Source organism: Pelodiscus sinensis, chromosome 7 (assembly GCF_049634645.1).
Source record: "Pelodiscus sinensis isolate JC-2024 chromosome 7, ASM4963464v1, whole genome shotgun sequence".
NCBI classification, from domain to species: Eukaryota; Metazoa; Chordata; order Testudines; family Trionychidae; genus Pelodiscus; species Pelodiscus sinensis.
Window position 1 is genome coordinate 48,155,001 of NC_134717.1, and position 13,765 is coordinate 48,168,765.

The 13,765-nt window shown below is 41.6% G+C and overlaps 1 protein-coding gene across 4 annotated transcripts in view; it reads left to right on the top strand.

Annotated features, from left to right (window-relative positions):
* UBE2E3 (ubiquitin conjugating enzyme E2 E3) overlaps positions 1–13,765 on the top strand; it is a 106,112-nt gene that overhangs the window by 45,043 nt on the left and 47,304 nt on the right. The gene's annotated exons all lie outside the window — the stretch shown is intronic.

The window sequence follows — 13,765 nt, forward strand, 5'->3', positions numbered from 1 at the left end:
GAGTGAGGTTCTGGAACGGCCTTCCAAGGGAAGTAGTGGGGGCAAAAGATCTATCTGGTTTCAAGATTAAACTAGATGGGTTTATGAAGGGGATGGTTTGATGAGATAACATGATCTTGGTAACTAATTGTCCATTCATTATCAGTGGGAATAGGTCAGTGGAGGGATGATAGGAGTTACAATAGAGAACTTTCTGGGTGTCTGGCTGATGAGTCTTGCCCACATGCTCAGGGTTTAGCTGATCGCCATATTTGGGGTCGGGAAGGAATTTTCCTCCAGGGTAGATTGGCAGAGGCCCTGGAGGTTTTTCGCCTTCCTCTGTAGCATGGGGTACAGATCACAGCTGGAGGATTCTCTGCATCTTGGGATCTTCAAAGTATTTGAAGGCTTCAATATCTGAGATATAGGTGAGAGGATTATTCGGGGGGGGGGGGGGTGAGATTCTGTGGCCTGAACTGTTCAGGGGGTCAGACTAGATGATCATAATGGTCCCTTCTGACCTTAAAGTCTATGAGTCTATGAGTAAGAGAGAGACCATCTCCTTTAATTGAGCTTCTCAGTTAGTACAGATTCCTAAGGAAACAAATTGGGTTGATTTCCAGATTGATTGACTTTTGTGTATCATGTTTCCTTCTCTGCTTTGTTTAACACTTTCATAAAATCACTTCACTCAAGATTGAACTTCTTAGTTTCAATTGGGAAGCAGCGTTCCTGAACCAAAATATATACACTCAGCGTACCTGTTCAAAAGCAATTTGTACAAAGTGTTACTATCTCTTTGAGGAAACTAAGCCAGTATTTTTCCTGCTTTGATTTTTTAATGAAGATATTTGTGGTTTCTTTTAATCCTATAGCTAAATACTAGAGAAACAGTTATACAAAGTATACTAGACTTTTAAAATTACAGTTATATCCCTTAAAGGGACACTATACACTTATGTAAAATGTTTGTACCTATATTTATGGACAGTGTAAGTTTAGTAACAGTACTTTTTACAATTGTTGTACCTTGTGTGCTAGGCAGCATTCTGTATATGGTCAGCTTCATTGGTTTGTTAATGGATAATTTTATTTTCCTGTTTCATGCACTGGCATGTCATCCTCATGCTAATGCCAGCATTATATCACCAGTGTATCCTTCTCCAGATGCTCCAACAAGGTGCTAGCCAGCCAAGTCAGCAGTAAAAGCTGAAGAGACATCAGGCAGATGTGTGTGTACAGAAGGGAAAGTGAAGGGCCAGGAACCCAAGGATGTTGGATGGTCAGGCCTGTTAATGTGCGTAGGGGGCAAAAGGGGCAACTTTTTATTCAAAAGGGGCTGGGGTTCCCAGCAGCAGCAGTCGCAGCCGGAACCCCAGCCTCTTTAAATAGCGTCTGGAGCACCGCACAGCAGTGCTGTGGAATGGGAGAAATGGGCATACTGTAGTCCAGGGGCCCTATGGGCTGGTTGCCCTGGTCCCTCCCTTTCTGTCTGAGGCCCCACCCCCTCCAGGAGTGTGGTGCTGCCCCCCACCCCTTGTCCATGGAGCTGGGGAGGCTGGCGGCTGCCCTATAGAAGGTATTGCTGTCTAGACCATATACTTTCCTCTGTACTACAAAGACACTTCTAAACATCAGAGATGCTGAAAATCCACTAATTTTTTAAAGGAATTCTTTAAAATTTTGTTCTTCATTTAAAGGGGTATGTAATTCAGAATCCTCAAACCACTGAAATTGCCAATATCCCCATAAGTCTGTGACATATTCTAGAGGTGGGGCTGGTATGATTGCATTTGTTTTATTTCTTAACTTAAATCTTAGTGCTGGTCTATTGATAAACTTCTGGCAGAACAAGCCACAAATTAAGATAGACCACATGCACGCTGTGAGTATAGTATGCAAACTAACACTTTTAAATCGTGGAGCTTCACAATGGGAATCCACAGATGTATTTAAGTGCCTCTAAGTCCCAATCTTTAAGTGCCTAGTTCCCAGCTTTAGTCTTTACTGCCATCCACAACATTTTGCCCAGCCTATTATCAGTTTTTCCTTGCCTCTTCTCAGCCTTGCATCACTGCTAATACTCTTCTAGTCTCTGTTCCCTGGGCGCTGGACTGATGCTTCTACTCCAGATGTTCTATCAAAGCCTGAGCAGTTTTTCATTTTAAAACATTGTAAAACATTCCAATTTTGAGACCAGACTTGGAGGTTAATTTAACTTGAATATTTCTGTGCTGGTAGGAAAGGTATCAGATGGTGGTGTAGCAGTTAGATTTTTAGTGGGTATGTAGAGACCAAAGTAGAAGGTCAAAACTTGTTTTACAAGCAGTTTAAATCAGTACTAGTGTTCTCATCTTGCACATGTAATTTAACTACTCTGTAGAGTGTTGGCTGTCAGGATAGCACATAAAATGTTAACATAAAAAAAGGCCATACTGGGTCAGATCTAAGATCCATCTAGTCCAGTATCCTATCGTCCAACAGTGACCAATACCAGATGCCCCAGAGGGAATGAACAGAAACAATCCGTCCCGTCATCTATTCCCATCCTTGACAAACAAAAGCTAGGGACACCTTTCCTTCTCACCCTGGCTAATAACCAGTACTTTTTTTGTAAAAAAAAAATAAAAAAAAAATAAAAAAAAAATAAAAATAAAGTGCCAGTACTCCAGGGGAAAAGTTGTTGAGCTCTGACTGGAGGTGCTGGTATTGCATCTGGAGGTGGCAGTACTGCATACCAGGCAGTACCATCACAAAAAAGCACTGCTAATAACCATTGATGAACCTATCCTCCATTAATTTCCCTCTCTCTTTTTTGAACCCCATTAAAGACTTCACAACATCCTGTGGCAGAGAGTTCCGCAGATTGTTGTGTGACTGAATACTTCCTTTTTTGTTTTTGTTTTAAACCTTGGTGATACCTACTTCTTGTGTTATGGAAGGGTGTAAATAACTCTTCTTTATTTACTTTCTCCAGACCAATCATGATTTTATAGACTTCTATCATATCCCTTTTTAATTGTCTCTTTTCCAAGCTATAACGTCCCAAATGTATTAATCTCGCCATTCCGTATCCCTAATCATTTTTGTTACCCATTTTTTAACCTTTTCTAATTCCAATATATCTTTTTACTAATTTCAGATATTGATATCAGGCATGTGTCTATTTCTGCTTACACTTATATCAAGAGGTAAACTTCAGATTGTTCCTAATACCAGAAACATACTTTTCTGAAATTGCCACTGGGCCAGTACCACTTAATTGCAATTTCTAGAATGGAAGAGCCTAAATGCAAGTGTATCTGTTCTGTTAGTGGAAAGAGAAATATCATATATATTTGTACACCATGTGGCTGCTACTGGAATCTGCTTCCTTCCTCTTTGAGTTACGCACTGGTAGAAACTGGAATATGACTACCCGCAGTGAAGATAAAACAGCAGTCTAAGGCAGGTCTAAGAGGATGCATCTAGACTGCAGGCTTTTTGCGCGAGAAGCTTTTGTCGAAAGAGATCATCTGCAAAAAACGTGCACAAGTGCGCATCCACTTTTTCAATGCGCCTTTGCTATATGATGTGCTTTTGTGAAAGAGTGTCCAGACTGCCTGGATGCTCTCTCACAAGTAAGCAGTGATTGCTATGGATGGAATGGCCACCAGGGCACCTGTGCTTTTTCTTCTTTCCTCTTCTTGGGCAAAAAAGCCCTCTTTCCTGTCCACGCACACCTTTTTGCGCAAGAGCTCTTGCGGAAAAAGGCATTCTTCCTTGTAGAATGAGAATTGCCAATTGCACAAAAACCCCTCTGTTCTTTCGATTTACTTGTGGAAAAACTCACTTGAGGTGTGGACACTCTGCGAGTTTTTGTTGAAAAACGGCTGTTTTTCCGTAAAAACTCTGTAGTGTAGACATAGCCAGAGTGAGTGACTTGTGGCTGAGTTGCTTAACTGCTCACATTACTGTGCTGCAAAGAGAAGCTAGGTGGACCAGTCAATTTGCAGGCAAGCTGCTAGTGCTGATTAAACATGCTACAGGAACTGTCAGAGTAGAAGACTTTACAGCAGAGTGAATAAGATAAAAATTAACCAGCTGACCTAACTTTTCCCACAAGGTTGCTGACTGAGTTACACAAATATGGTTGGAATGTAAAAGAGGAGTTCCATTTGTATGCTGGAGATCACGTACAACTGAGACAAGACACCCAGTAAGCTTGGAAGTGGCATTTTGACAACTGTCTCCCCCACCCTCTTTCCCTTTCTGGGAGAGTGCACAAAATGAATTTGACAGGACTGGCATATGAAGAAATGCCATCCACCTGTTCAGCAGAAGGGAGAACTTCATGGGCCCGGCAGTGAATGTCCTAATAGCAAGAAAGGGAGACACTTGCCAAGGAACAATAGCAGCTCTTCCCCCTGGGAGTCTGGCTCCAATTGGCCACCATCCCCTGGCACCCAGGATTTAGCCCCACATAGCCACATTAAGTCCCTTTTGGCTCTCTTCCTGCAGCCCGCATTACCCAGCCAAATTAGGAATGAGAACCCAGGCAGACAGATGCTGGGGGTCTAACTGATCCCTGCTTTGGTGATCAGGAAGGATTTTTTTCTCCTATGGGCCAATTGGCAGAGGACCAGGGAGCTTTTTGCCTTCCACACATCACCTTCAAGCCACAGTGCATTGAGGAAGAATGCACTTAGCACTAAACTGAGATACTGAGGTAGAGATTTATTCATTGCAACTTATGCCTGGTTTCCCACGCGAGTAAGAAATGGTAAAGTCCTGAGCTATTGCCCCACCCCCATTTGTGTCTCCCTTACACTCCCCCCAAAAACACCACTGGAAAATTGATATGGTATATACATTTAAAATACCTTTCCCATAAATATTAAAACTCATGTATGTAATAACATAATTGCAATTGTGGTGGGTAAAGGAAGGGAGAAAGGTGAGCACTAAAATACTGTCTGATATGAACTTCATGTGCAATAGTTCAGTTGTTTATGTCCCATTATAGGGGCAGCCTGGAGTGTGTCTTTTTACACTCTGTATGGATTAGCAGAGTTTTGAAGTAGCAAGACAGCTGGTATCTTTCCTTAGAGACTGGAAAGTATTATGCTACCAGGATTACATGTACTAAACACATTTGGTTCCTTTCTTGTTTCGCCTTTACACCAACTGTTTAGAGCAAGGAACTGAAATTAGCCACATTTGCAAGGGGGAGGATGGTCAGTAAACTATCAATGAGTAGTAGCCTACAAACCACAAATGATGCAAGCCTTTTTGCTAAGATTTTCAATTGTTGAAACCCACTGAGGAAGGCTGGCACTTGATTCTTCCAGATACAGGCATTCACAGCTGCGTACGTGTCATCCTTAAAAAAGGACATTCTCCTTTATGGTGATCTGTTCTGCTGTGAAGTTTGGTGGTATTGATTTTTTCCCCCCTAAATCTGAGGCAAGCACAAAAACTCCACTTTGTAAATGCAAACTGAATGCAAGATGAATTATTGTGGCACTATTAGGCCTGATCAACACATAACATTTATGAACTCTAACTACCTTGCTTGGATGTGTGAAAAAGATGCTGCTAAGTCAACCTGATCCCCATTGTAGACATTGCTAGGACAATGGAAGAATTCTGAGCAATGGATTAATTACAGCGACAAGAAAAGCTCTTTCCATCACTGTAGGAAACATCTGTACTATGGCACTGTAGTACAGATCATAGACTAGTAGGATTGGAAGGACCTTGAGAGGTCATATAGTCCAGTCCCCTGCATTCATGGCAGGACCAAGCACCAGCTAGACACCAGTGGAGGACAACCCGCAGCTCGAGGGCCACATGTAGCTCATTGAGGTTTTTTGTGTGGCCTGTGAAACATTTTGTTTACCACTGCCTGTGCAGGGTTGCTAGATTACACTGATTTCCATCCATGTAGTTTTTTTCCTACTGGTGTTACTAAAGTGACACACATTTAAAGCCAGGACACGTTGTGAGGTTTGTGCTGATTGCACACAATATTGACTGTAGAGCCATGTGCTCCCTCTGCGTGCAATCAAAGTGCTGCCACGATTCAGTTGGTGCACCCCACAAATTCTAGGTATGCATGCACAGTTAGCAAAACTAATCTCTCTCAATCTTATGGTCCACTGAGGTGAAGAAGGGCCACTCATGCGGCCCATTCACTAGCCTAGGCTGTCCATCGCTGGTCTAGATCATCCCTAACCGGTGTTTGTCTAACTTGTTTTTAAAAATCTTCAATCATGGAGAATCCAATACTTAACCGCACTGAAAGGAAGCATTTTCTAATGTCCAACCTGAACCTCTCTTGCTGCAATTTAAGTTCATTGCCTCTTAGGGTTACCAGGTAGCTTCAGAAAAAATACCAGACATACTGGATCGGGGGGGGGGGGAAGATGAGGGGGAGAGGTTGGATCAGCCGGAAGGGGAGCGGGGCTGGCTGGGAGGAGGGAGTGTCAGGGGCAGCAGGGCTGGCCAGGGGAGATCGGGGTCGGGGTGGAGGGCCGGCAGGAAGCAGGGCTGGCCGAGGTGGGAAGTGTGGGGGGGAGAGAATTGGCCAGTGGGGAGCGGGACTGACCCGGGCACATGCAGATCCCAGGGGGCTGCCTGTCCTGCGCACGGTCCTGGTGAAGCGCGAGGAAGTCTGGCTATGGCTCCACAACGCACTTGAACAGCACTTGAACTCTAGGAGCATGGACAGGGCTTCTCCTCCTCCCCAAGGCGTCACTCCTACGTCAGATGCAACCAGAGGCTCCCAGTCCTAATCACGCCCCCCCCCCCCTCCCAGCCACTCCCTCCACCCCCACCAGGCTTCTGTTGGGCGCCCAGCTGGAAAACCAGAAATACTGGACAGTGCACGTGTCTGATATTTTCTGAATTTTTTTTTACCGGACAGAGGGCCCAAAAACCAGACTGTCTGGTTGAATACCGGACACCTGGCAGCCCTATCATCTCTTGTCCTATCCACAGAGGTTAAGGAGGACAATTGCTCTCTCTGATTCTTGTAACACCCTTTTACATACTTGAAAATGGCTTCTTACTCTTCTCTTTTCCAGACTAAACAAATCCAAATTTTTCAGTGTTCCATGATAGGTCATGCTTTCTAGAACTTTAATAATTTTTGATGCTCTTTGGACTTTCTCCAATTTGGTCACCTCTTTTCTGGACATAGTATTCCAGTTGAAGCCTTATCAGCTCAGAGTAGAGAAGAATGACTTCTCATGTCTTGCTTACAGCACTCCTGCTAATGCATCCCAGAATGATGTTTGCTTTTTTTGCAATAGTGTCACACTGTTGATTCATATTTAGCTTGTGGTCCACTATGACTCCTAGATTCCTTTCTGCAGTACTCCTTCCTAGGCAGTCATTTCCTATTTTGTATGTGTGCAGCTGATTGTTCCTTCCTAAATGAAGTACTTTGCATTTGTCCTTATTGAATTTCATCTTATTTACCCGAGACCATTCCTCCAGTGTGACTAGATCATTAGAATTTTAAGCTTATCCTCCTAAGCACTTGGAACCCCTCCCAGGTACTATCATCCCCAAATTTATGTGTACTTTCTATGTAGTTAGCTAAATTGCTGATGAACATTACGGGATCCAGAACTAATCCCTGCAAATATAGCCTTAGAAAACTGACCCAGTAAAGTGATTGGTTTGCTTACAAGGCAGGGTGGCAGTCTGATATAACATAAAAAGGCAAGTGTGTGAAGAAAAGGGGTTGGGTTTTTTTTTCTTCTTCTTCTTCCAGAAAAGGTTTCAGCAGACATAGCTTTAATGTTAAATATATAAAAGTGAAAAGGAAGATCTCATTCTCTGCCATATTATATTGGTAGCTAGGAGAATTGGTTTAAAATTGTATTAGGCACCTTCATTAAGGAAATAGGGAGTATTTATATTCTTCCTATTTCATAAGGTTTATATGGAATGTTTCAATATTTGAATATTGAAGCATCACAGACTAATGAAAACATTATTGCAGGGCTCTTGAACCATTTTATAGCTTGCAGTAGTTGAAAAGATGTGTTTATTTCTGGAAAGATTATTTAACTGGCGCAGAAATGTGTGCGATCTCTGCTAGAGCAGTATGCCAGCAGTTGTGTGACATGTATGAATAACACAGTAGTTGCATCTGTGGATGTAATCTGTTTACTGAACACTCAAAAGGATAAGATTTGCAGTTTTGCTTTTGCTCAAAAGAACAGTAAATTAACCTGATGATATTTTATATCATCTTATTCTAAAAGATTTCAAACTTCATTTTGCTTTAAGACTAATATTAAATCTAAAGGGCTATTAGACCATATAATCATCTACATAATTAAGGTAGATCTGTTTATTTTAATTTTCATTTTTTGTCATCTGCTTTTTACACTGCCAGTTAGTTCACTAGATGTAAGGTAAAGCACACATGAAGAGAATGCTGTACTGGATTATTTTAAACTAATTTAAGCGTTTGCAAGAGGTAATGGGGGGGAAATCTATTCTTACACTTGTGTAAATCTGGAGGAAAGTCATTAATTTAGTGCTTTTACTCAGGACTTATACCAGTGTAAATGAGAGCAGAATTTAGCTGAACAGGAATAGTCATATTAAGTCTTAATACCTCTCTACATATCCAGGATAAGGAAGATGTTTCTCATACCTATTAGCACTGGGAATTATACAAACCTGGGCAAAAAATTACTAGCCTGCCACACTGCATGCAATTTAATGGAATGAAACAGTTGTCTCCTATTTTACTTTATGCTCTGATTTTAAAATACCTATATTCATTTTCTGCATTACATAATCTCTTCTTTCTTTCTCTCTTTCTCTCCATCTTTCTTTCTCTCACAAAAAATCTCTATATAATATCAGGCTTGAGCTTTACTTTTTTTCTATTTTAACACCTCTGTTACTCCCCTTTTCCTTTGCCCCACCCTCCTAAGGCTTGGAAACTTTCAAGTTAACCAATAATAAGAGAATAAAGCCCACTAGTGAAAGATTAATTTAAAAGATGAAGGGATACCATGGCCCAGGCAAGAATGATCAGTTGAGAAGCCAACTCTTCCAGCTGGGATTCCTATAATATGTTTTCCCTGGGCCCTACTTGCGGGCTCCATCTTTCATATCAGCATTCAGCTGCTAGACATCTAATAAACATGAAGCCCACTTTTCTGCCTCTCCTCATACAGTCCAAAGCCTCCTGCCTGCTACAGTATTGAGAGTGGCATTTCTATTACTCTTGCCTTCCCACAGCTCTCTGGCTGCTGCCAAGTTCAAGTTTCTATTTCTTTCCCCCACGTGCAGGCTTTATTGAGTCACTCTCCCCAATGAATAATCCTATTGCTTGCCTCCTCCATTATGTTGCTCATAGCTTTCCCAAAGAGCTTCAGAGGAAAATGGATCCAATTTGTCAATTTTGCTGCTGTTTAAGATGCTCCTAACAGCAGTGAAAGTCTATGGGACTAGTTGTATGCAGATACAGGAAGACCACATGGTTTTGGCTAATGCCAGCTTTGACAGATTATCTTTACAGCCAGAATGGCAATAACACTGACTTTGAAAAATCCACCCACCAATGAAAAGCAAGCAGCTTACCCAGGCAAGTGTCTTCCACATCTGTAGAATCAACTCCTTCATGTTTTTTAATTATTATGCATATTGATCAATTTTTCATATTAGGATTTGTCACTTGAAATGACTAAGTGGCCTTCTCATTTAATTGCAGTTTCGTGGTATAATATATTGACATATTCACTTCTGACTGCAGCATTCCTGGTAGCACTGACGGGGATTTGTCACTATATGCAAGGCCACACCATTACATTTTACGGAAAAGTTTCCACTGGTTTATAGGGTTGCCAGGTGTCTGGTTTTGAATCGGACAGTCCAGTATTTGAGCTTTCTTTTCGGGAAACAAATTGAGGAAAATATAAATGAGAAAATATAAATGTCCGATATTTTCTAAATAAGACGTAATGTAGATTGTGATGCAATGTCAAGTGTGTCCGGTATTTTTGTTGAAACCATCTGTCATCTTTACTGGTTTAGCTTGACCGGGACTATAACCAGTGAGAACTGCAGCACAGACAGGTTTCTAGTGACTTCCACTATTTCATTATCAGGGCTCGACGAATCAGTTTATCTACTCGCCTGTGGCGAGTAGATTTCATCTGGTCACCCAGTTCACCAGCGGCGCGTGCATGCGCAATGCGGGTCTGGCACATGTGTGGTGCAGGACTGGCGAGTGGATTTCACCGCGGTTTGTCGTCATCTGTTTATTACCACTATGTTAACTAACCACACTAAAACATTAAACCATCCATGGGAATTTTGTATATGGTATGACTCACGCAGCATCAACAGCAATGGAAATTCTTTATGAAATATCCAAGTTAAGTGTAGCTGAAGTTTTAAAGCTTTGGTTCTGTTTACATGGCACCATCAAGTACAAACAGTGTAAATATTTAGGAAGAAGTGGGGTAAAAACATTTTAAATAGCTGTATGAACATTTTACGAAAGGTATTGTTTTCATTTTTATGCTGGCTAAATGTACATCTGTTTAAGTACTTCACCTGAATATCTGCCAAAATCTATTGCTGATTATGTTTAGACCACTGAAGTGGTATTAATGACTTCAAGGCTCCCATCTACACTAGAACCAAGCCTCAATCTCAACTTCTGTACCTGTGCTGAAAGTGATGGTCTGCTTGCAGAAAATAAGCCCTTTTCTGGAAGATCCCTTATTCCTACTTGAAAGCGATCCCTACTTGAATAAGGGATCTTCCGGAAAAGGGCTTATTTTCTTCAAGATCCCGTCTAGACTGGCGCTTTTCTCCGGCAAAACCCCGCGCCGGAAAAAAGCAGCAGCCATGTTCATGCAAATGCCGCGGGGGGTATTTAAATCCCCCGCGGCATTTGCAATTCCGAAGTGTCTCATTAGCATCCCTTTTCCGGAAAGGGGTGCCAATGTAGACACAGCCTAGGAGTACAACCATTTGCTATCTAATGGGAACCCTTTGGGTCAAACTTACCATCAATGGATGAATTTTTAATTGTAAGTAGGGCCCTAATATGTGATTTTTATTTTTTTGGCTGACGTTTTTAACATTTGTTCTTATAAGTCAAAATCAAGATTGGAGTCAGCTGTTCCAAATTATGTAAATGTTTCTGAATCTGTGTTTGTTCTGGAACCATTCAAATGAACAGAACGTCCGGCAATGCCAAGTGTGCATACTTAGCTATACTGAACAAACTAATTTCCTAGATGTGTTTTTGATACATTGTTCAGCAGTGAAGCAGTTGTATTGAACTTTAAGTGATCATCATTAAACTTCAAAGTTCATACCCCCTTTGAGGTAAACAGAACTTCACTACTGTCTTGGAGCTGCTGTCAGACTCAGAATTCAGACTTTATGCTTATCTCAGGATGTCATGAGCTTGTCATCATGACTCCATGCGTATCCAAAAGTGGCAGAAATGTCTATATGAAAACAAAAGTGTGTTAGATTCAGGAAAATGCAACAAATCCCACCTTTATCTTAAACTTGATGATTTTATGATTGGGAGGGGGGAGAAGAAAATGCATAAAAATCATAGGCACAGTTTGACTTCTGTATTTGGGAAGGGCAGCTCCTGTTAGGACCACAGGTTTGTGGGTAGTAGTAAATTCTCTTCTGACTGAGGATTCCTGTTTGGACAGGGCAATGCTTCCTGCCGCACCCCTATGATTAAAAAATGCTTATTTACTGGTTTATTTTAACACCTCCCTCCTCCCCCCAGTGGATTAACTATACAGATGTAGTGGCTCTATGGAGTCCTATATTACATAAACTAAAAAGTATCTGATCACATATGCTTATAAATGCTATTCATCAATAGTTAGGGGACATGGCGGGTAGAAGTTTTTGGATTGGGAAAAGAAGGAAGCTTCAACATCAATGACTCACATCAAAACTGGACCCAAGTAACAGATGTAATGTACTGTATTCAGCTAACACTACTGGATTTGCCTACATTACTGTGCTTAAAAAAATTGGAACTGGATTCATTGCAAAGAACAAAAAATGAAATGCTAGAACTTTGGTCCAAATGACAGTCCTTCTATCCCAGAAACAGAATTTCTGCCTGGTTGCACATCTTTTTTTTTATCCAGATTATTGTAGAAGAGGATCTTTTTTGGTATGAACTCTGTGGGGACAACTTCTGCAGTTAAGATAACATGAGCTTCTAACTAAAGGAAAGCAATCAAAAATTTCTCAAGCCACCACTTGAGGTATAGTTGTAAGTGTAAAATAGACTCAAAGACAAGAACAGATTTCACTGCATAGTTGAAGGTCCCCTTTTTGCAGCCTAACTTTTGAAACTGCTCTGTATACATTCTGTTTCATGTGAGGTCCTTCATCATCAAAGGTCTTACTAATACAGTCTGACATACCTTTTGTCTACAGACAAATTACTTCCTTCACATCCACAGATGCAACTATTGTGTTATACATATATATCACACAATAACAGTTTTAAAGTACATCAAAAGTTTTTAAAAGGAGTAGGGAGAAAAATGGTTCTCGTTAACATCTGAGAATAGGACAAGAAGCAATGGACTTAAAATTGCAGCAAGAGGGGTTTAGGCTAGACATTAGGAAAACTTCCTAACTGGCATGGGAGTTCAGCACTTGAATAAGTTGCTTGTGCTGGAAGGGGTGGGGAGGAAGGAGTGGAATCTCTACCAAGGGAGATTTTTAAGAGCAGGTGAGACAGGCACCTTCCAGGAGTGGTTTAGAAAATATTTAGTCCTGCCTTGGGTGCAAGACTGGATTAGAAGACCAGTGAAGGTCCCTATGATGATCAATGCTCATTTTTCTCCAGACTCCATTTTTTGCCTGGTGGGATAACATAGGAGAGCGATGATCAGGTAATATTCTCACCATTTGTTTCTGAAGATAATAAACATGGAACATTTTGAAAAGGAAATGGGGAAGCAATTTTCACTTTTGAATTAAGAGGGGAGACTAGTTATTTGCAGAAGCAGCTATCAGCTTCACACTTGCATCTGTGCAGGCTAAATTTTACTAGATCAATTGTTTTCATTGCAGATAATTGATTTTGGTGTTAATAAGCACTGACTTAAGATGTTTGAACAAATTGAGTACTAATTTTGCTACTTGTGACAACAGAGTAGCCATACCAAGTACACGTTGGACCTTCCTGGTATGGTACCCTTGTGACCTGACCAGTTTTGAACAAGGGAATTTACTGGACAAGAAGAAGCCGCCTGCTGACCACTAGCTCTGCTTCCAGCCCCAGCTGGTCACCCTGCCCCTGGCTCTGGCCAGGCTGCCTGCCGCTGGCCCAGGCTTGGCTGGCTGCTGCAGCCCCACTTATTCTTTCGGGCTGCTGCTGGCTATAGGGGCTCCCTGGCCCAGGAACATCTGTGATCCTGCAGAGAGTCCTGATTTTAGGGAGGTGCAACCTATAGCCTTTTTTCCTTTATTCCCATCTGTCTCCTTAGCATCCCTGACAGGACTGAACAAGGTCTTTGCATCCCTTTGTCTCAGACCAGCTCCCTGGCTTCATTTGTCTTTAAACCTTTTTATACTTGAGAGAGAGAGAGAGAGAGAGAAGACCATGCCAGGGGCCAGAGCAAAATTTGGCTCTGTGTATGTGCTGAAAGAAAGAGAAAGGAAGGAACAATTTCCTACTCTTATCAGGTATATAATATGTAATGACCAGGGTAATAACAGCAAGCATTTTGTATATTATTTGGCTATAAATTCAGTGTGTGAGCAG